The following is a 21785-nucleotide window of genomic DNA, read 5'->3' as shown; positions in this document are numbered from 1 at the left end:
TTGACCATCTGGTGATGTCCATGTGTAGAGTCTTCTCTTGTGTTGTTGGAAGAGGGTGTTTGCTATGACCAGTGCATTTTCTTGGCAAAACTCAGGACAAAACTTTGCCCTGCTTCATTCCGTATTCCAAGGCCAAGTTTGCCTGTTACTCCAGGTGTTTCTTGACTTCCTACTTTTGCATTCCAGTCCCCTATAATGAAAAAGACATCTTTTTTGGGTGTTAGTTCTAAGAGGTCTTGTAGGTCTTCATAGAACCATTCAACTTCAGCTTCTTCAACTTTCCTGGTTGGGGCATAGACTTGGATTACTTTGATATTGAATGGTTTGCCTTGGAAACGAACAGAGATCATTCTGTCGTTTTTGAGATTGCATCCAAGTACTGCATTTCAGACTCTTTTGTTGACCATGATGGCCACTCCATTTCTTCTGAGGGATTCCTGCTCTCAGTAGTAGATATAATGGTCATCTGAGTTAAATTCACCCAGTCCAGTCCATTTCAGTTCACTGATTCCTAGAATGTCGACATTCACTCTTGCCATCTCTTGTTTAACCACTTCCAATTTGCCTTGATTCATGGACCTGACATTCCAGGTTCCTATGCAATATTGCTCTTTACAGCATCGGACCTTGCTTCTATCACCACTCACATCCACAGCTGGGTATTCTTTTTGCTTTGGCTCCATCCCTTCATTGTTTCTGGAGTTATTTCTCCACTGATCTCCAGTAGCATTTGGATACCCCTCATCCAAGGTAAGGAGCATTAGCTGCGCTTTGCTGGAACAGCCATGAAGAGATATGGCTGTTCTTCAAGAGAAGAACAGCCATGCCTAAGGTAAGAGAAACCCAAGTAAGACGGTAGGTGTTGCAAGAGGGCATCAGAGGGCAGACACACTGAAACCATACTCAGAAAACTAGTCAATCTAATCACACTAGGACAACAGCCTTGTCTAACTCAAAGAAATTAAGCCATGCCCGTGGGGCAACCCAAGATGGGAGGGTCATGGTGGAGAGATCTGACAGAATGTGGTCCACTGGAGAAGGGAATGGCAAACCACTTTGGTATTCTTGCCTTGAGAACCGCATGAATGGTATGAAAAGCAAAATGATAGGATACTGAAAGAGAAACTCCCCAGGTCAGTAGGTGCCCAATATGCTACTGGAGATCAGTGGAGAAATAACTCCTGGTTTTTACCTGGGGCCAAACTATGGTGGGGGGCTTCCCTGGTGGCTCAGAAGCTAAAGCATCTGCCTGCAATGCAGGAGACCTGGGTTCAATCCCTGGGTCGGGAAGATCCCCTGGAGAAGGAAATGGCAACCCACTCCAGTACTCTTGCCTGGAGAATCCCATGGAGGGAGGAGCCTGGTAGGCTACAGTCCATGGGGTCACAAAGAGTCAGACACGACTGAGCGACTTCACTCACTCAAACTATGGTGGAGGTAATGAAGATAATAGAGACCTCTTTCCAAAGGTCCCATGCACACAGTGCCCCCAACCCTGCAGCAGGCCACTGCCAACACATGCCTCCACTGGAGACTCCTGTACACTCACAAGCAAGTCTGGATCAGTCTCTTGTGAGGTCACTGCTCCTTTCTCCTGGGTCCTGTTGCACACAAGGTTCTGTTTGTGCCCTCCAAGAGTCTGTTTCCCCAGTCCTGTGTACGTTCCGGCAGCTCTATGGTGGGGTTAATGGTGACCTCCTCCAAGAGGGCTTATGCCATACCCAGGTCTGTTGCACCCAGAGCCCCTACCCCTGCAGCAGTCCACTGCTGACCCATAACTCCACAGGAGACACTCAAACACAGTTCTGTCTCAGTCTCTGTGGGGTCTCTGGGTTCTGGTGTACACAAGATTTGTTTGAGCCCTCTGAGTGTCTCTGGCGGGTATGAGGTTTGATTCGAAATGCAATTTTGCCCCTCCTACAGTCTTGCTGGGGCTTCTCCTTTGCCCTTGGATGTGGGGTATCTCCTCACAGCTGCTCCAGCACCATGCAGCTGCCACTCCAACTGGAGTGGGTAGTCTTTCCCTTCTCCAGGGGATCTTCTCAGCCCAGGTATCAAACCCAGGTTGCCTGCATTGCAGGCAGATTCTTTACCAACTGAGCCACAAGGGAAGCCCCTGCTATTTTTAGATATGTGATTTTGAACATGTTATTAACCTTTATAGGTCTCAATTTCCTTGTCTAGTTACTTAATCTGTATGTGCCTCAATTTCCTCATCTGTAAAATGATATATTAACTAACACATATGAAACACTTAAGGAAGAAACTGAGGACAAAGAAAGCATTACCAACATGTTTGTCAAATCACTGGTTCTAAAAGTGTGGTCCTCAGACCAGCAGCATAAAAAAACTTGCTACAAAATCTACACATCACAGGCTTACTAACTCAGAAACTCAGGTAGGGCCCAACAATATAAACTTTCACAAAAAATCTTCCAGGTGATTCCAATGCACACTGAAGTCTGAGAGCTATTGGTACAAATTAATAAGATGTTATCTGTTTAGTATAAAGTCCTTTAGTATACACAGCCATTAGTATACTTGGTGTTTTGCCCCAAGTATAAAGACATCATCTTTTACTGCAAAACAACTAAAAGATTTGGTTTCAGAACTGAAAGTAACTTCATATCCACTAGGATAGCTATAATAAAAAAAGAAAAACACATAATAACAAGTACTGGCCAGACTGTGGAGAAATTGGACCTTCAAACATTGCTGGTGAGAATGTAAAATGGTGCAGTCACTTTGGAAAGAAATCTGACAATTCTTCAAAAAGATAACCACTGAGTAACCTCGTGACACAGCAATTTCTTTTCTAGGCATAAACACATGAGAATGAAAACATGTTCACACAAAAACTTGCACATAAATGTTCATAACAGCATTATTCATAATAGCCAAATAATGGAAACAATCCAAATGCACATGAAATGGAGAATGAATAAACACAATATGGTATATCCACGTGATGGAATCTTATTCTACTATAAAAAGGAATAAAAGCATTGATACATGCTACACTATGAATGAACCTTGAAAACATTATGCTAAGTCAAACCAATCCCCAGAGACCACATATTGTATGATTTCACTTATATGAAATAGGCAAATCTACAGATGCAGAAAGTAGATTAGGTTGCCTAGGGTTGGGGGACTTTCTTGGTGGCTCAGACGGTAAAGCATCTGTCTACAATGCAGGAGACCCGGGTTCGATCCCTGGGTCAGGAAGACCCCCTGGAGAAGAAAATGGCAATCCACTCCAGTACTATTGCCTGGAAAGTCCCATGGACAGAGAAGCCTGGTAGGCTACAGTCCATGGGATTGAAAAAAGTCAGACACGACTGAGCGACTTCACTTTCACTTTCACAATCTTTGATGACTACAAAAATACTAATCGTAGCCATAAAAAAGAAAATGATCATCATAAACCTGTACTGAGTGGTCACTACAGGCCAGGTACTTTGCAGGAATCTATGCTCAAACTATATTAGATAATAAAATATTCCTATAAGTTAGGTACTGATTAATATTTCCATTATCAAGATGAGGAAACAAAGGCTTGGAGAAAGAAATGGCAACCCACTCCAATATTCTTGCCTGGAGAATCCCAGGGACAGGGGAGCCTGGTGGGCTGCCATCTATGGGATCGCACAGAGTCAGACATGATTGAAGTGACTTAGCAGTAGCAGGGGTGGGAGAAGTGGGAGGAAAAACTGCTAATGAACACATGGTTTCTTTTGGGAATGATAACATTGACTGTGGTGATAACTGTATAACTCTGTGACTATATTAAAAAATAATTGTGTACTTTATGAATGAAAAATGTATACTTTATTATGTGAATTAAGTGGTATGTGAATTACATCTCAATAAGCCTGCTGTGTAAAGAGCCTAAGGCATAGGTCAAAATATTATTGATGGAAAATATTTGTAATATAAAAATTGATGCAATAACAAAAATTTGTACTTAAATTCTAAATTATATTATCCTGAAAGTGAACGAGGGAAGAACAAGGTGAAAGGGAAGGTGTTAAATTCTTCATGCATCTAACGGAAGTCAGGAGACATTGAGATAGTTATAACCTTGATTGGAGCAAAAACTAAAATATAACGATTCATAATACTGAAAATAAAATATATATCCTCCAAATCAAAAGAAAAAAGAAATGAGAAGGGATTACACTTGGATGTTAACTAGTTACCCCACAACTATTGCTTTATGAGTGATTTTTATTTCCTCTTTGATGTGTGTGTGCTCACTTGTGGCTGATTCTTTGCAATCCTATGGACCGTTGCCTGCCAGGCTTCTCTGTCCATAGGATTTTGCAACCAAGATTACTAGAGTGGATTGCCATTTCCTCCTCCAGGCTATCTTCCTGACCCAGAGATGGAACCCACATCTCCTGCATTGCCTGGCAAATTCTTTACCACTGAGCCATCTGGGGATATCCAAGCCATGAAACTCACTAGTTATCTCACAACTCTGGCACCATGAGTGACTTTTTTTTCTGCTTTATTTCCCACATTTTCTACAAAGGGTTGTTTTATCTTTGTGTAAGCCTGCTTACCTTTGTGACCTTAACTTTTTTAAAATCCAATTTCATTTACTTATGTATTCACTTATGGTTAATTTTAATATGTTAATAGATTCAAATAATTTAAAATTCAAAAGATACAGAAAGTATGGTGAAAAGACTCGCTGCTACCAGTGTACTCAGTCCCCCAGCCACTACCACAAGCACGGAGGCTACAAATATTATCAGTTATTTCCTGGGTATCTTTCTGAAAATATTAGATGCATATATATTAATTCTTTTCTGTCTTTTTAATACAAATATAGTGGAACATACACATTGTTCCATACGTTCCTGTTTTTATTCAAAAATGTGTCTTACAGATTGCCTTATATTAGTATGTGTAGAGCTTCCTATTTCTTTTTAATGGATACATGGTAGCCCACTGTATGCATTACCATAATTTATTTCAGTTCAGTTCAGTTCAGTCACTCAGTCATGTCCAACTCTTTGCGACCCCATGAATCACAGCTGGCCAGGCCTCCGTGTCCATCACCAACTCCTGGAGTTCACTCAAACTAATGTCCATAGAGTCGGTGATACCATCCAGCCATCTCATCCTCTGTCATCCCCTTCTCCTCCTGCCCCCAATCCCTCCCAGCATCAGGGTCTTTTCCAATGAGTCAGCTCTTTGCATGAGGTGGCCAAAGTCTTGGAGTTTCAGCTTCAACATCAGTCCTTTCAATGAATATCCAGGACTGATCTCCTTTAGAATGGACTGGTTGGATCTCCTTGCAGTCCAAGGGACTCTCAAGAATCTTCTCCAACACCACACTTCAAAAGCATCAATTCTTTGGTGCTCAGCTTTCTTCACAGTCCAACTCTCACATCCATACATGAACACTGGAAAAACCACAACCTTGACTAGATGGACCTTTGTTGGCAAAGTAATGTCTCTGCTTTTGAATATGCTATCTAGGTTAGACATAACTTTCCTTCCAAGGAGTAAGCGTCTTTTAATTTCATGGCTGCAGTCACCATCTGCAGTGATTTTGGAGCCCAGAAAAATAAAGTCTGACACTGTTTCCATTGTTTCTCCATCTATTTCCCATGAAGTGATGGGACCAGATGCCATGATCTTCGTTTTCTGAATGTTGAGCTTTAAGCCAACTTTTTCAGTCTCCTCTTTCACCTTCATCAAGAGGCTTTTTAGTTCCTCTTCACTTTCTGCCATAAGGGTGGTGTCATCTGCATATCTGAGGTTATTGATATTGCTCCTGGCAATCTTGATTCCAGCTTGTGCTTCTTCCAGCCCAGAGTTTCTCATGATGTACTCTGCATAGAAGTTAAATAAGCAGGGTGACAATATACAGCCTTGACGTACTCCTTTTCCTATTTGGAATCAGTCTGTTGTTCCATGTCCAGTTCTAACTGTTGCTTCCTGACCTGCATATAGGTTTCTCAAGAGGCAGGTCAGGTGGTCTGGTGTTCCAATCTCTAAGAATTTTCCACAGTTTGTTGTGATCCACACAGTCAAAGGCTTTGGCATAGTCAATAAAGCAGAAATAGATGTTTTTCTGGAACTCTCTTGCTTTTTCGATGATCCAGCAGATGTTGACAATTTGATCTCTGATTCCTCTGCCTTTTCTAAAACCAGCTTGAACATCTGGAAGTTCATGGTTCACATACTGCTGAAGCCTGGCTTGGAGAATTTTGAGCATTACTTTACTAGCATATGAGATGAGTGCAATTGTGCGGTAGTTTGAGCATTCTTTGGCATTGCCTTTCTTTGGGATTGGAATGAAAACTGACCTTTTCCAGTCCTGTGGCCACTGCTGAGTATTCCAAAGTTTACTGGCATATTGAGTGCAGCACTTTCACAGCATCATCTTTCAGGATTTGGAATAGCTCAACTGGAATTCCATCACCTCCACTAGCTTTGTTCGTAGTGATGCTTTCTAAGGCCCACTTGACTTCACATTCCAGGATGTCTGGCTCTAGGTCAGTGATCACACCATCGTGATGATCTGGGTCGTGAAGATCTTTTTTGTATAGTTCTTCTGTGTATTCTTGTCACCTCTTCTTAATATCTTCTGCTTCTGTTAGGTCCATACCATTTCTGTCCTTTATCGAGCCCATTTTTGCAAGAAATATTCCCTTGGTATCTCTAATTTTCTTGAAGAGATCTCTAGTCTTTCCCATTCTGTTGTTTTCCTCTATTTCTTTGCATTGATTGCTGAGGAAGACTTTCTTATCTCTCCTTGCTATTCTTTGGAACTCTGCATTCAGATGCTTATATCTTTCCTTTTCTCCTTTGCTTTTCACTTCTCTTCTTTTCACAGCTATTTGTAAGGCCTCCTCAGACAGCCATTTTGCTTTTAATAATAATTTATTTAGCCTCATATAAAACTTATTACTTTTATAATTGGCAAGAACAGCAAAGAGATTATGGAGGAAAAACTATCTTTTAATCTCAGGCTCTTTTTCCTCACAAAAATGTATTGAGTCATGGTTTATCTACAAGACATGGTGCTAAGCCTAGATCCTATCCAAAAGAATCTTACAGTCTAGAATAGCCAGTAACACATGTATCTTTATTCATACCTCTATGATAGCACATATACTTTTGCTATAAATAGTGATGACAGATTAATAAAGATAAATAAAAGGTAGTGGCTCAGGGATAAAGAATCCGTCTGCAGTGCAGAAGACTCAGGAGATACAGGTTCGCTCCCTGGGTTGGGAAGATCCCCTGGAACCCACTCCAGTATTCTTGCCGGGAAAATCCCATGGACAGAGGAGCCTGACAGGATACAGTCCATGGGGTCGCAAAAAGTCAGACACAATTGAAGTGACTAAGCACACAGCACCGTACAAAGTAGTATTGGAACAGATGATTGAGGTCAGAATATAGACCCTTAATTATAGGCTTAATTATATCAACTTAAAATCTGTATGAAATGGGAAGCTCCTGAAATTTTTTGAGTAAGGGAGTCTCTACATTCCATTTTCAGATGATAGATCTGACTGTGATGTAGAAAAATTATTTAACTGGGGACCTATTCAAGGATGGGAGAACATATCTATTAAACAGATGATGGGAACCTGAAAAGACCTAAATTAAGACTTTGATCAGGTTGTCTTTGATCAGCCTATCGAGTTTTCTCTCAGAATATAATACTTTCATGCTTATCAGGTTTCATTCACATAGGACACTCAGTTCAGTTCAGTTCAGTCACTCAGTCGTGTCTGACTCTTTGCGACCCCATGAATTGCAGCACGCCAGGCCTCCCTGTCCATCACCTTCTCCCGGAGTTCACTCAAACTCACGTCCATCGAGTCGGTGATGCCATCCAGCCATCTCATCCTCTGTCGTCCCCTTCTCCTCCTGCCCCCAATCCCTCCCATCATCAGGGTCTTTTCCAATGAGTCAACTCTTCGCATGAGGTGGCCAAAGTATTGGAGTTTCAGCCTCAGCATCAGTCCTTCCAATGAACACCCATGACTGGTCTTCTTTAGGGTGGACTGGTTGGATCTCCTTGCAGTGCAAGGAACTTGCAAGAGTCTTCTCCAGCACCACAGTTCAAAAGCATCAATTCTTCAGCGCTCAGCTTTCTTCACACTGCTGCTGCTAAGTTGCTTCAGTCGTGTCCAACTCTGTGCAACCCCATAGACAGCAGCCCACCAGGCTCCCCCATCCCTGGGATTCTCCAGGCAAGAACACTGGAGTGGGTTGCCATTTCCTTCTCCAATGCATGAAATTGAAAAGTGAAAGTGAAGTCACTCAGTCTATTCCCAAATACATGCTCCACCCTGCTCCACTCTTTTCCAAGGCCTAGCTCAAAAACTTTGGGGGAAGAATTTCCCCCATTTCCCTCAGCTAAAATGAACTGCTTCCAGAACATTTTATCTGTAACTTACTGGTGCTACTTAATCATTCTCCCCCACCAAGCTGTAAACTCCTCTAGGTAAAGGATTACTCATTATTTATTCTGGTTTTCCAGAAATTTAGTACACTGCCTGACACATACTAAGCACTCTATATAAATTGTTGAATTATACTGGCACAGTGGAAAGTGCATGGGCTTTGGGAGTTTCACAGACTTAAGGACTTAATCGCAGCTTAGCCACTCTCTCATTGGCTATATGATTATGAGCAGGTATTTAACTTTTCTTATCTATAGAATAAAACTTCTTGCAAATTGTTGTGAAGCTTTGAGATCAGTACCTAGGAAAGTATACAGTGCATAATGGATAGTCAATGAATAATAGTCAAAATAATGGCTCCAGAAATTTTTTTTAGTCTCAGGTAAAAGAGCAGATCTCTTGTATTTTTATTTACATTGTTATCTATGCTCAGTTATGACTCCTCTTTGTTGAGGGATATCAATGTATGCACTCAACAAACATTTTTGAATGCCTACTACATGTTAAGCATTGAGTATATAAAAATGAGGAAAGCATGGTCTCTTTAATTAGGACAATTATTTCAAAATCCTTTTAGTAACAAGATCTCCTCTCCTTGTCTTTACTATCCAAGAAAGAAGGACATTGCAGAGTTTCTGGGCTTTATATGAGATGTCACCCTGTTGCATTGTATAATTTCATATTTCTTATATTAATTAAAAAAAAATACTTACTAACCATCCTGTGGCAGGCGTTGTTCTAGAAGATACAGAAACAAACAAACAAACAAACAAAATACAGAACAGCCCCAGTCTTGAAGAAGGTATTTTAGAGCATCTTCTTCTTGTTTTTCAAAACTAGGAAGAAGAGTATTACTAAGTTTTTCTACCACATATGCATTTCTATTACACTGTGTAATTTCATCCTTACCTATAGCCTTCTATAGATGAAACTGAGTAGAATCTGATAAAATGATCCAGTCTTTACTACCTCCTTTGTTATTTGTTGGCTTTTAATCTTGTTTTATGGTAACTTGAAGATTTAGCCATCCATGTACCAACAATTCTGGGGACGAAATAAAAGACATGTCACTAGATCATTAACCTTTTCTGGACTTTCTCCAACATTACTGATAGTTCTTTTTTTTACTTCAGAATTCTTTTAGCAATCTAAATTACCGACTCAGCCATCCTATTTACTAATAACAAAACTAAAGGTTTTAAATTATATATACTACAGTCTGTTAAAACCTTCGAGTGTGAGCTGTAGCCCATCCTAGAAAATTCTCTAATTTAATTGTATTTCATTGTAATTAAACTTATAAACATTTTATAGAATCATAGAGTTAGACAAAATGTTATAAATAATTTCATAGTTAAGAGCAAGCAACCACTTCCCCAAAATACCTTTCCTCCTCTTGATTTTACTTTTCTCCTCCTTGATTTAAGGTTTATTTTTACCACAGAACTAGTTGATAAAGCTGCCCTTGCTTGGTTATAAAATAGGATGTCACAGTTAGATTTAAAAAAATATTTCCTAATTATAATTGTTACTCCCTTGCTTCCAAAATAAAGGAGTAAAATTCGAATACTGCATAAATTAAAGAACTGTCTTCTACTAGTCATAGTTCTATAAAAGGTTCAGTGATCATCAGAAATTTAGGAAAGTAATAGGACCACACAGGCAGTCAAATTAGAGTAATTGCTGAGCTCAGAAGCTAATAGCTAAGCAGCTTCATAGGCTGCGCTCAATACCAAATTGCACTTTCAGTCTGTATTGTCTGTACAGACCGTACGTACTGACTTTGGTTTTCAAACAAAATTAAAATTCTGAACAAGGTAAGAAAGTTTCAGAATAAGTAAGGAAAAAGAAGTTCAGGTTCAGCCAGGTTCTGGCCTAGTTAAAAAAAATTCAGATACCTTGCTACTCCATGAATTAAACTCCAATACCGGAGGTGGTCCTAAGATGGCGGAGGAATAGGATGGAGAGATCACTTTCTCCCCCACAAATTCATCAAAAGAACATTTGAAAGCTGAGTACATTCCACAAAACAACTTCTGAATGCCGGCAGAGGACATCAGGCACCCAGAAAAGCAGCCCATTGTCTTCAAAAGGAGGTAGGAAAAAACATAAAAGACAAAAAGAGAGACAAAAGAGGTAGGGATGGAGCTCCATCCTGGGAAGAGAGTCTTAAAAAAGAGAGAAGTGTCCAAATACCAGGAAACACTCTCACTGCTGAGTCTGTGGCGAACCTTGGAACCACAGAGGGCAACATAACTGGGAGGAAAAATAAACAATTAAAACCCATAGATTCCATACCCAATGGTAACTCCCCCAGCGGAGAAGCAGCCCAGAGGTCTGCATCCGCCACTAGCAAGTGGGGGCTGGGCAGGGAGGCGCGGGCTGCATTGCTTAGAGTAAGGACCCAGCCTGAAGGCCCCGAGGGCAATCTGAGGGAACTAACTTAGGTTAGCAAACCAGACTGTGGGATAGCTACCACACGAAAAGCCCTAACCTAAGACACCACCAGGCCCGCTCACAGAACAACGGACTGACTACAGCTAAGGGAAAAGCCCTAACCTAAGACACTGCCAGGCTCACTCACAGAACAAAGGACTGAGCAGAGCTAGCCGGCTGCAGGCCATCCCCCTCCAGTGACAGGCAGCCAGAGCCGAAAGGGGGCAATTGCGGCCCCAGAGAGGCATTATCTATCAAACTGCAAGCAGACTTTGTTGCTAACTAAGACTTCTTGGGATTCTGGAGGGTCAACATCCGCCTGAGAAGGTGCGCCGGTTGTACACCCAGAAAACCAAGCAGCAGGGACAATGGAGGCAATAAGTCACAGCGACCACTCTCGCCAAACACCTGGTCACCTGAGCTGCTCCGACCTGGGAAAGGCACAAAACGCAGGCCCAACTGAGTCTGCAGCTCTGAGGACTACCGGAGTACCTGAACCCAAGCGGCTTAGACCTGGGAAGTGCATACAACCCAGGGCTGGCCTCATACAGTTTCCAGCAGAGCAACCTAGAGCATAAGCAGTGTTGACAGGGAAAACACACACACCGTGAGTGGGGGCAAACCCAATGTGGCCAAGACACTGCAAGCACACGCCAGTGTTATTTGTTTGCAGCTTCCCTCCCTCCCCAACTGAGCCTAAAAAAGTGTTCACCACCACCCCCTTGAGACAGGGCGGAAATTAGACACTGAAGAGACCAGCAAGCAGAAGAAGCTAAAATAGAGGGAACCTCCTTGGAAGTGACAGGTGCAATAGATTAAAACCCTGTAGTTAGTACCAACTACATAGAAAGGGGCCTATAGATCTTGAGAAATATAAGCCGGATCAAGGAACTATCCGAAAATGAACTGACCTCACACTGCCCACAACAACACCAGAGAAAGTCCTAGATATATTTTTACCATTTTTACTATCATTCTTTATTTTTTTAATTTAAAAAAATTTTTTGCGTCCTCTATTACTCCTTTAATTTTCATTTTTATAACCTACTATTAAATTTGTATGCAGGTCAGGAAGCAACAGTTAGAACTGGACATGGAACAACAGACTGGTTCCAAATAGGAAAAGGAGTATGTCAAGGCTGTATATTGTCACCCTGTTTATTTAACTTATATGCAGAGTACATCATGAGAAACGCTGGACTAGAAGAAACACAAGCTGGAATCAAGATTGCCAGGAGAAATATCAATAACCTTAGATATGCAGATGACACCACCCTTATGGCAGAAAGTGAAGAGGAACTAAAAAGCCTCTTGATGAAAGTGAAAGTGGAGAGTGAAAAAGTTGGCTTAAAGCTCAACATTCAGAAAACGAAGATCATGGCATCTGGTCCCATCACTTCATGGGAAATAGATGGAGAAACAGTGGAAACAGTGTCAGACTTTATTTTTCTGGGCTCCAAAATCACTACAGATGGTGACTGCAGCCATGAAATTAAAAGACGCTTACTCCTTGGAAGGAAAGTTATGACCAACCTAGATAGCATATTCAAAAGCAGAGACATTACTTTGCCAACAAAGGTCCATCCAGTCAAGGCTATGGTTTCTCCTGTGGTCATTTATGGATGTGAGAGTTGGACTGTGAAGAAGGCTGAATGACGAAGAATTGATGCTTTTGAGGTGTGGTGTTGGAGAAGACTCTTGAGAGTCCCTTGGACTGCAAGGAGATCCAACCAGTTCATTCTGAAGGAGACCAGCCCTGGGACTTCTTTGGAAGGAATGATGCTAAAGCTGAAACTCCAATACTTTGGCCACCTCATGCGAAGAGTTGACTCATTGGAAAAGACTCTGATGCTGGGAGGGATTGGGGGCAAGAGGAGAAGGGGACGATAGAGGATGAGATGGCTGGATGGCATCACTGACTCGATGGATGTGAGTCTGAGTGAACTCCGGGAGTTGGTGATGGACAGGGAGGCCTGGCGTGCTGTGACTCATGGGGTCACAAAGAGTTGGACACGACTGAGTGACTGATCTGATCCGATTACTTTGCAAAAAAATAAATAAATAAATAAAAGAGAGAGAGAGACCCTATTTTTTAAAAGCAAACTTCATATATATATATTTTATAATTTTTGTGACTTTGTTTTGTTTTGTTTTGTTTTCCTTTTCTTTAATATTGTATTTTTGAAAATCCAACCTCTACTCTAGATTTTTAATCTTTGCTTTTTGGTATTTGTAATCAATTTTGTACTTTAAGAACCCAATCTTCAGTACCCATTTTTACTTGGGAGTGAGATTACTGGCTTGACTGCTCTCTCCCTCTTTGGACTCTCCTTTTTCTCCATCAGGTCGTCTCTATCTCCACCCTTCCCCTTCTCTTCTCTACCCAACTCTGTGAATCTCTTTGTGTGTTCCGGACGGTGGAGAACACTTAGGGAACTGATTACTGGCTGGATCTGTCTCTCTCCTTTTGATTCCCCCATTTATCCTCCTGGCCACCTCTGTCTCCTTCCTCCCTCTTCTCTTCTCTGTATAACTCCGTGAACATCTCTGAGCAGTCCAGACTGTGGAGCACACATAAGGAAGTGATTACTGGCTAGCTTGCTCTCTCCTCTTTTGATTCCACCTCATCTCATTTTGGGTCACCTCTATCTCCCTCCTCCCTTTTCTCTTGTCCATGTAACTCTGTGAACCTCTCTGGGTGTCCCTCACTGTGGAGAAACTTTTCATCTTTAACCTAGATGTTTTATCAACAGTGCTGTATAGATGGAGAAGTCTTCAGGCTACTGTAAAAATAAGACTGAAAACCAGAAGCAGGAGGCTTAAGTCTAAATCCTGAGAACACCAGAGAACTCCTGACTCCAGGGAACATTAATCAACAGGAGCTCATCAAAGACCTCCATACCTGCACTGAAACCAAGCACCACCCAAGGGCCAAGAAGTTCCAGAGCAAGACATACCACGCAAATTCTCCAGCAACACAGGAATACAGCCCTGAGCTTCAATATACAGGCTGCCCAAAGTCACTCCAAACCCGTTGACATCTCCTAACTCATTACTGGACACTTCATTGCACTCCAGAGAGAAGAAATCCAGCTCCGCCCACCAGAACACCGACACAAGCTTCCCTAACCAGGACCTTGACAAGCCACCCGTACAACCCCACCCACAGCGAGGAAAATCCACAATAAAGAAAACTCCACAAACTGCCAGAATACAGAAAGGCCACCCCAAACACACCAATATAAACAAGATGAAGAGATAGAGGAATACCCAGCAGGTAAAGTGACAGGATAAATGCCCACCAAACCAAACAAAAGTAGAAGAGTTAGGGAATCTACCTGATAAAGAATTCTGAATGATGATAGTGAAAATGATCCAAAATCTTGAAAACAAAATGGAATCAGAGATAAATAGCCTGGAGACAAGGATTGAGAAGGTGCAAGAAAGGTTTAACAAGGACCTAGAAGAAATAAAAAAGAGTCAATATATAATGAATAATGCAATAAATGAGATCATAAACACTCAGGAGGGAACCAACAGTAGAATAACGGAGGCAGAAGATAGGATTAGTGAGGTAGAAGATGGAATGGTAGAAATAAATGAATCAGAGAGGAAAAAAGAAAAACAAATTAAAATGAGGACAATCTCAGAGACCTCTGGGACAATGTTAAACGCCCCAACATTTGAATCATAGGAGTCCCAGAAGAAGAAGACAAAAAGAAAGACCATGAGAAAATACTTGAGGAGATAATAGTTGAAAACTTCCCTAAAATGGGGAAGGAAATAATCATCCAAGTCTAAGAAACTCAGAGAGTCCCAAACAGGATAAACAGCGAAACACCCCAAGACACATATTAATCAAGTTAACAAAGATCAAACACAAAGAACAAATATTAAAAGCATCAAGGGAAAAACAACAAATAACACACAAGGGGATTCCCATAAGGATAACAGCTGATGTTTCAGTAGAAACTCTTCAGGCCAGGAGGGAATGGCAGGACATACTTAAAGTGATGAAAGAAAATAACCTACAGCCCAGATTACTGTACCCAGCAAGGATCACATTCAAATATGAAGGAGAAATCAAAAGCTTTACAGACAAGCAAAAGCGGAGAGAAGTCAGCACCACCAAACCAGCTCTCCAACAAGTGTTAAAGGATCTTCTCTAGACAGGAAACACAAAAAGGTGTATAAACTTGAACCCAGAATAATAAAGTAAATGACAATGGGTTCCTACTTATCAATCAGATCAGATCAGATCAGTCGCTCAGTCGTGTCCAACTCTTTGCGACCCCATGAATCGCAGCACGCCAGGCCTCCCTGTCCATCACCAACTCTAAGAGTTCACTCAGACTCACGTCCATTGAGTCAGTGATGCCATCCAGCCATCTCCTTATCTGTCGTCCCCTTCTCCTCCTGCCCTCAATCCCTCCCAGCATCAGAGTCTTTTCCAATGAGTCAACTCTTCGCATGAGGTGGCCAAAGTACTGGAGTTTCAGCTTTAGCATCATTCCTTCCAAAGAAATCCCAGGGCTGATCTCCTTCAGAATGGACTGGTTGGATTTCCTTGCAGTCCAAGGGACTCTTAAGAGTCTTCTCCAACACCACACCTCAAAAGCATCAATTCTTCAGCGCTCAGCCTTCTTCACAGTCCAACTCTCACATCCATACATGACCACAGGAAAAACCATAGCCTTGACTAGATGGACCTTTGTTGGCAAAGTAATGTCTCTGCTTTTGAATATGCCATCTAGGTTGGTCATAACTTTCCTTCCAAGGAGTAAGCGTCTTTTAATTTCATGGCTGCAGTCACCATCTGTAGTGATTTTGGAGCCCAGAAAAATAAAGTCTGACACTGTTTCCACTGTTCTCCCATCTATTTCCCATGAAGTGGTGGGACCAGATGCCATGATCTTCGTTTTCTGAAGATCATGGTATCCGATCCCACCAATACAATTACCTTAAATGTAAATGGGTTGACTGCCCCAACCAAAAGACAAAGACTGGCTGAATGGATACAAAAACAAGACCCCTATATATGTTGTCTACAAGAGACCCACCCTGAAACAAGGGACACATACAGACTGAAAGTGAAGGGCTGGAAAAAAGATATTCCATGCAAATAGAGACCAAAAGAAAGCAGGAGTAGCGATACTCATATCAGATAAAATAGACTTTAAAACAAAGGCTGTGCAAAGAGACAAAGAAGGACACTACATAATGATCAAAGGACCAATCCAAGAAGAAGATATACAATTATAAATATATATGCACCCAACAAAGGAGCACCACAATATGTAAGGCAAATGCTAACAAGTATGAAAGGGGAAATTAATAATAACACAATAATAGTGGGAGACTTTAATACCCCACTCACACCTATGGATAGATCAACTAAACAGAAAATTAACAAGGAAACACAAACTTTAAATGATACAAAAGACCAGTTAGACTTAATTGATATCTATAAGACATTTCACCCCAAAACAATGAATTTCCCCTTTTTCTCAAGCGTACACGGAACCTTCTCCAGGATAGATCACATCCTGGGCCATAAATCTAGCCTTGGTAAATTCAGAAAAATTGAAATTATTCCAAGCATCTTTTCTGACCACAATGCAGTAAGATTAGATCTCAATTACAGGAGAAAAACTATTAAAAATTCCAACATATGGAGGCTGAACAACACGCTGCTGAATAACCAACAAATCACAGAAGAAATTTAAAAAAAATCAAAATATGCATAGAAATGAATGAAAATGAAAACAACAACCCAAAACCTGTGGGACACTGTAAAAGCAGTGCTAAGGGGAAATAGCAATACAGGCATACCTCAAGAAACAAGAAAAAAGTCAAATAAATAACCTAACTCTACACCTAAAGCAACTAGAAAAGGAAGAAATGAAGAACCCCAGGGTTAGTAGAAGGAAAGGAATCTTAAAAATTAGGGCAGAAATAAACTCAAAAGAAACAAAAGAGACCATAGCAAAAATCAAAAAAGCCAAAAGCTGGTTCTTCGAGAGGATAAATAAAATTGACAAACCATTAGCCAGATTCATCAAGAAACAAAGGGAGAAAAATCAAATCAATAAAATTAGAAATGAAAATAGAGAGATCACAACAGAAAACACAGAAATACAAAGGATCATAAGAGACTACTATCAGCAATTATATGCCAAAAATGGACAACTTGAAAGAAGTGGACAAATTCTTAGAAAAGTACAACTTTCCAAAACTGAACCAGGAAGAAATAGAAAATCTCAACAGACCCATCACAAGTACGGAAATTGAAACTATAATCAGAAATCTTCCAGCGAACAAAAGCCCAGGTCCAGAGGGCGTCACAGCTGAATTCTACCAAAAATTTAGAGAAGAGTCTCATTCCAATCCCAAAGAAAGGCAATGCCAAAGAATGCTCAAACTACCGCACAATTGCACTCATCTCACATGCTAGTAAAGTAATGCTCAAAATTCTCCAAGCCAGGCTTCAGAAATATGTGAATCGTGAACTTCCTGATGTTCAAGCTGGTTTTAGAAAAGGCAGAGGAACCAGAGATCAAAGTGCCAACATCCGCTGGATCATCAAAAAAGCAAGAGAGTTCCAGAAAAACATGTATTTCTGCTTTATTGACTATGCCAAAGCCTTTGACTGTGTGGATCACAATAAACTGTGGAAAATTCTGAAAGAGATGGGAATACCAGACCACCTGACCCGCCTCTTGAGAAACCTATATGCAGGTCAGGAAGCAGCAGTTAGAACTGGACATGGAACAACAGACTGGTTCCAAATAGGAAAAGGAGTACGTCAAGGCTGTATATTGTCACCCTGCCTATTTAACTTATATGCAAAGTACATCATGAGAAACGCTGGAGAGGAAGAAGCACAAGCTGGAATCAAGATTGCCAGGAGAAATAGCAGTAACCTCAGATGTTCAGATGATACCACCCTTATGGCAGAAAGTGAAGAGGAACTGAAAAGCCTCTTGATGAAAGTGAAAGAGGAGAGGGGAAAAAGTTGGCTTAAAGCTCAACATTCAGAAAACAAAGATCATGGCATCTGGTCCCATCACTTCATGGGAAATAGATGGGGAAACAGTGGAAACAGTGTCAGACTTTATTTTGGGGGGCTCCAAAATCACTGCAGATGGTCGCTGCAGCCATGAAATTAAAAGACGCTTACTCCTTGGAAGGAAAGTTATGTCCAACCTAGATAGCATATTCAAAAGCAGAGACATCACTTTGCCAACAAAGGTCCGTCTAGTCAAGGCTATGGTTTTTCCTGTGGTCATGTATAGATGTGAGAGTTGGACTGTGAAGAAGGCTGAGCGCCGAAGAATTGATGCTTTTGAAGTGTGGTGTTGGCGAAGACTCTTGAGAGTCCCTTGGACTGCAAGGAGATCCAACCAGTCCATTCTGAAGGAGATCAGCCCTGGGATTTCTTTGGAAGGAATGATGCTAAAGCTGAAACTCCAGTACTTTGGCCACCTCATGCAAAAAGCTGACTCATTGGAAAAGACTCTGATGCTGGGAAATATTGGGAGCAGGAGAAGGGGACGACAGATAAGGAGATGGCTGGATGGCATCACTGACTCGATGGACATGAGTCTGGGTGAACTCCGGGAGTTGGTGATGGACAGGGAGGCCTGGCGTGCTGCAATTCATGGGGTCACAAAGAGTCGGACACAACTGAGCGACTGATCTGAACTGAACACCTATCCTACTCAAACTCTTCCAGAAAATTGCAGAGGAAGGTAAACTCCCAACTCATTCTATGAGGCCACCATCACCCTAATACCAAAACCTGACAAAGATGCCACAAATAAAGAAAACTACAGGCCAATATCACTGATGAACATAGATGCAAAAATCCTTAACAAAATTCTAGCAATCAGAATCAAACAACACATTTAAAAGATCATACACCATGACCAAGTGGGCTTCATTCCAGGGATGCAAGGATTCTTCAATATCTGCAAATCAATCAATGTAATACACCACATTAACAAATTGAAAAATAAAAGCCATATGATTATCTCAATAGATGCATAGAAAGCCTTTGACAAAATTCAACATCCATTTATGATAAAAACTCTCCAGAAAGCAGGAATAGAAGGAACATACCTCAACATAATAAAAGCTATATATGACAAACCCACAGCAAACATTATCCTCAATGGTGAAAAATTGAAAGCATTTCCCCTAAAGTCAGGAACAAGACAAGGGTGCCCACTTTCACCAGGACTATTCAACATATTTTTGGAAGTTTTGGCCACAGCAATCAGAGCAGAAAAAGAAATAAAAGGAATCCAAATTGGAAAAGAAGAAGTAAAACTCTCCCTGTGTGCAGATGACATGATCCTCTACATAGAAAACCCTAAAGACTCCACCAGAAAATTACTAGAGCTAATCAATGAATATAGTAAAGTTGCAGGATATAAAGTCAACACACAGAAATTCCTTGCATTCCTATATACTAATAATGAGAAAATAGAAAGAGAAATTAAGGAAACAATTCCATTCACCATTGCAACAAAAAGAATAAAATAGTTAGGAATATATCTACCTAAAGAAACAAAAGACCTATATATAGAAAACTATAAAACACTAGTGAAAGAAATAAAAAAGGACACTAATAGATGGAGAAATATACCGTGTTCGTGGATCGGAAGAATCAATATAGTGAAAATGAGTATACTATCCAAAGCAATCTATAGATTCAATGCAATCCCTAACAAGCTACCAACGGTATTTTTCACAGAGCTAGAACAAATAATTTCACAATTTGTATGGAAATACAAAAAACCTTGAAAAGTCAAAGCAATCTTGAGAAAGAAGAATGGAACAGGAGGAATCAACCTGCCTGACTTCAGGCTCTACCACAAAGCCACAGTCATCAAGACAGTATGGTATTGGCACAAAGACAGAAATATAGACCAATGGAACAAAATAGAAAGCCCAGAGATAAATCCACGCACCTATGGACACCTTATCTTTGACAAAGGAGGCAAGAATATACAATGGAGAAAAGACAATCTCTTTAACAAATGGTGCTGAGAAAACTGGTCAACCACTTGTAAAAGAATGAAACTAGAACACTTTCTAACACCATACACAGAAATAAACTCAAAATGGATTAAAGATCTAAACATAAGACCAGAAACTATAAAATTCCTAGAGGAAAACATAGGCAAAACACTCTCTGACATAAATCACAGCAGGATCTTCTATGACCTACCTCCCAGAATATTGGAAATAAAAGCAAAAATAAACAAATGGGACCTAATTAAAATGAAAAGCTTCTGCACAACAAAGGAAATTATAAGCAAGGTGAAAAGACAGCCTTTGGAATGGGAGAAAATAATAGCAAATGAAGCAACTGACAAAGAATTAATCTAAAAAATATACAAGCAACTCCTACAGCTCAACTCCAGAAAAAAAAATGATCCAATCAAAAAATGGGCCAAAGAACTAAACAGACATTTCTCCAAAGAAGACATACAGATGGCTAACAAACATATGAAAAGATGCTCAACATCACTCATTATCAGAGAAATGCAAATCAAAACCACAATGAGGTACCATTTCACACCATTCAGAATGGCTGCTATCCAAAAGTCTACAAGAAATAAATGTTGGAGAAGGTGTGGAGAAAAGGGAACCCTCTTACACTGTTGGTGGGAATGCAAACCAGTATAGCCAGTATGGAGAACAGTGTGGAGATTCCTTTAAAAACTGGAAATAGAACTGCCATATGACCCAGCAATCGCACTGCTGGACATACACACTGAGAAAACCAGAATTGAAAGAGACATGTGTACCCCAATGTTCATTTCAGCACTGTTTATAATAGCCAGGACATGGAAGCAATCTAGATGTCCACCAGCAGATGAATGGATAAGAAAGCTGTGGTATATATACACAATGGATTATTACTCAGCCATTAAAAAGAATACATTTGAATCAGTTCTAATGAGGTGGATGAAACTGGAGCCTATTATACAGAGTGAAGTAAGCCAGAAAGAAAAACACCAATACAGTATACTAACACATATATATGGAATTTAGAAAGATGGTAACGATAACCCTGTATGTGAGACAGCAAAAGAGATACAGATGTATAGAATAGTCTTTTGGACTCTGTGGGAGAGGGAGAGGGTGGGATGATTTGGGAGAATGGCATTTAAACATGTATAATATCATATGTGAAATGAATCGCCAGTCCAGGTTTGATGCATGATACAGGATGCTCGGGACTGGTGCACTGGGATGACCCAGAAGGATGGTATGGGGAAGGAATTGGGAGGGGGTTCAGGATGGAGAACATGTGTACACCCATGGCGGATTCATGTTGATGTATGGCAAAACCAATACAATATTGTAATTAGCCTCCAATTAAAATAAATTAAAAAAATAAACTTCAATACCCAATTAATACTTTAGATTCAGTGCTTTCTTTCTTACTAAACTAGCAGTTGGTGGGGAGAGGGAAGAAGGGGGAAGAACTGCTTAGTGGATATTGAGGTGTTTAATCGTTTGGGGGTGATGAAAATGTCTTAGGACTAGGTAGAGGTGATGGTTGCACAACACTGTTTATGTATTACATGATACTTCATTATACACTTTAGGCTTCCCCGTTGGCTCTGCAGTAAAGAATCCGCCTGCAATGCAGGAAGCGCAGGTTTGATTTCTGGGTCACGAAGATCTCTTGGAGAAGGAAATGGCAACCCACTCCAGTATTCTTGCCTGGAGAATTCCACGGACTGAGGAGCCTAGAGGGCTACAGTCCACTACAAAGAGTCAGACACGACTGAAGCGACTTCGCACACAGGCAGGCAACTAAACACTCTAAAATGGTTGATTTTATATGATGTGAATCTCATTTCAAATCTTTAAGTGAATTATTTCTTA

This window comes from Bos grunniens, chromosome 15 (assembly GCF_055505025.1).
Source record: "Bos grunniens cultivar Pamir isolate PY7600 chromosome 15, Bosgru_T2T1.0, whole genome shotgun sequence".
Lineage (NCBI taxonomy): Eukaryota > Metazoa > Chordata > Mammalia > Artiodactyla > Bovidae > Bos > Bos grunniens.
Note: the sequence above shows the minus strand (reverse complement) of the source record.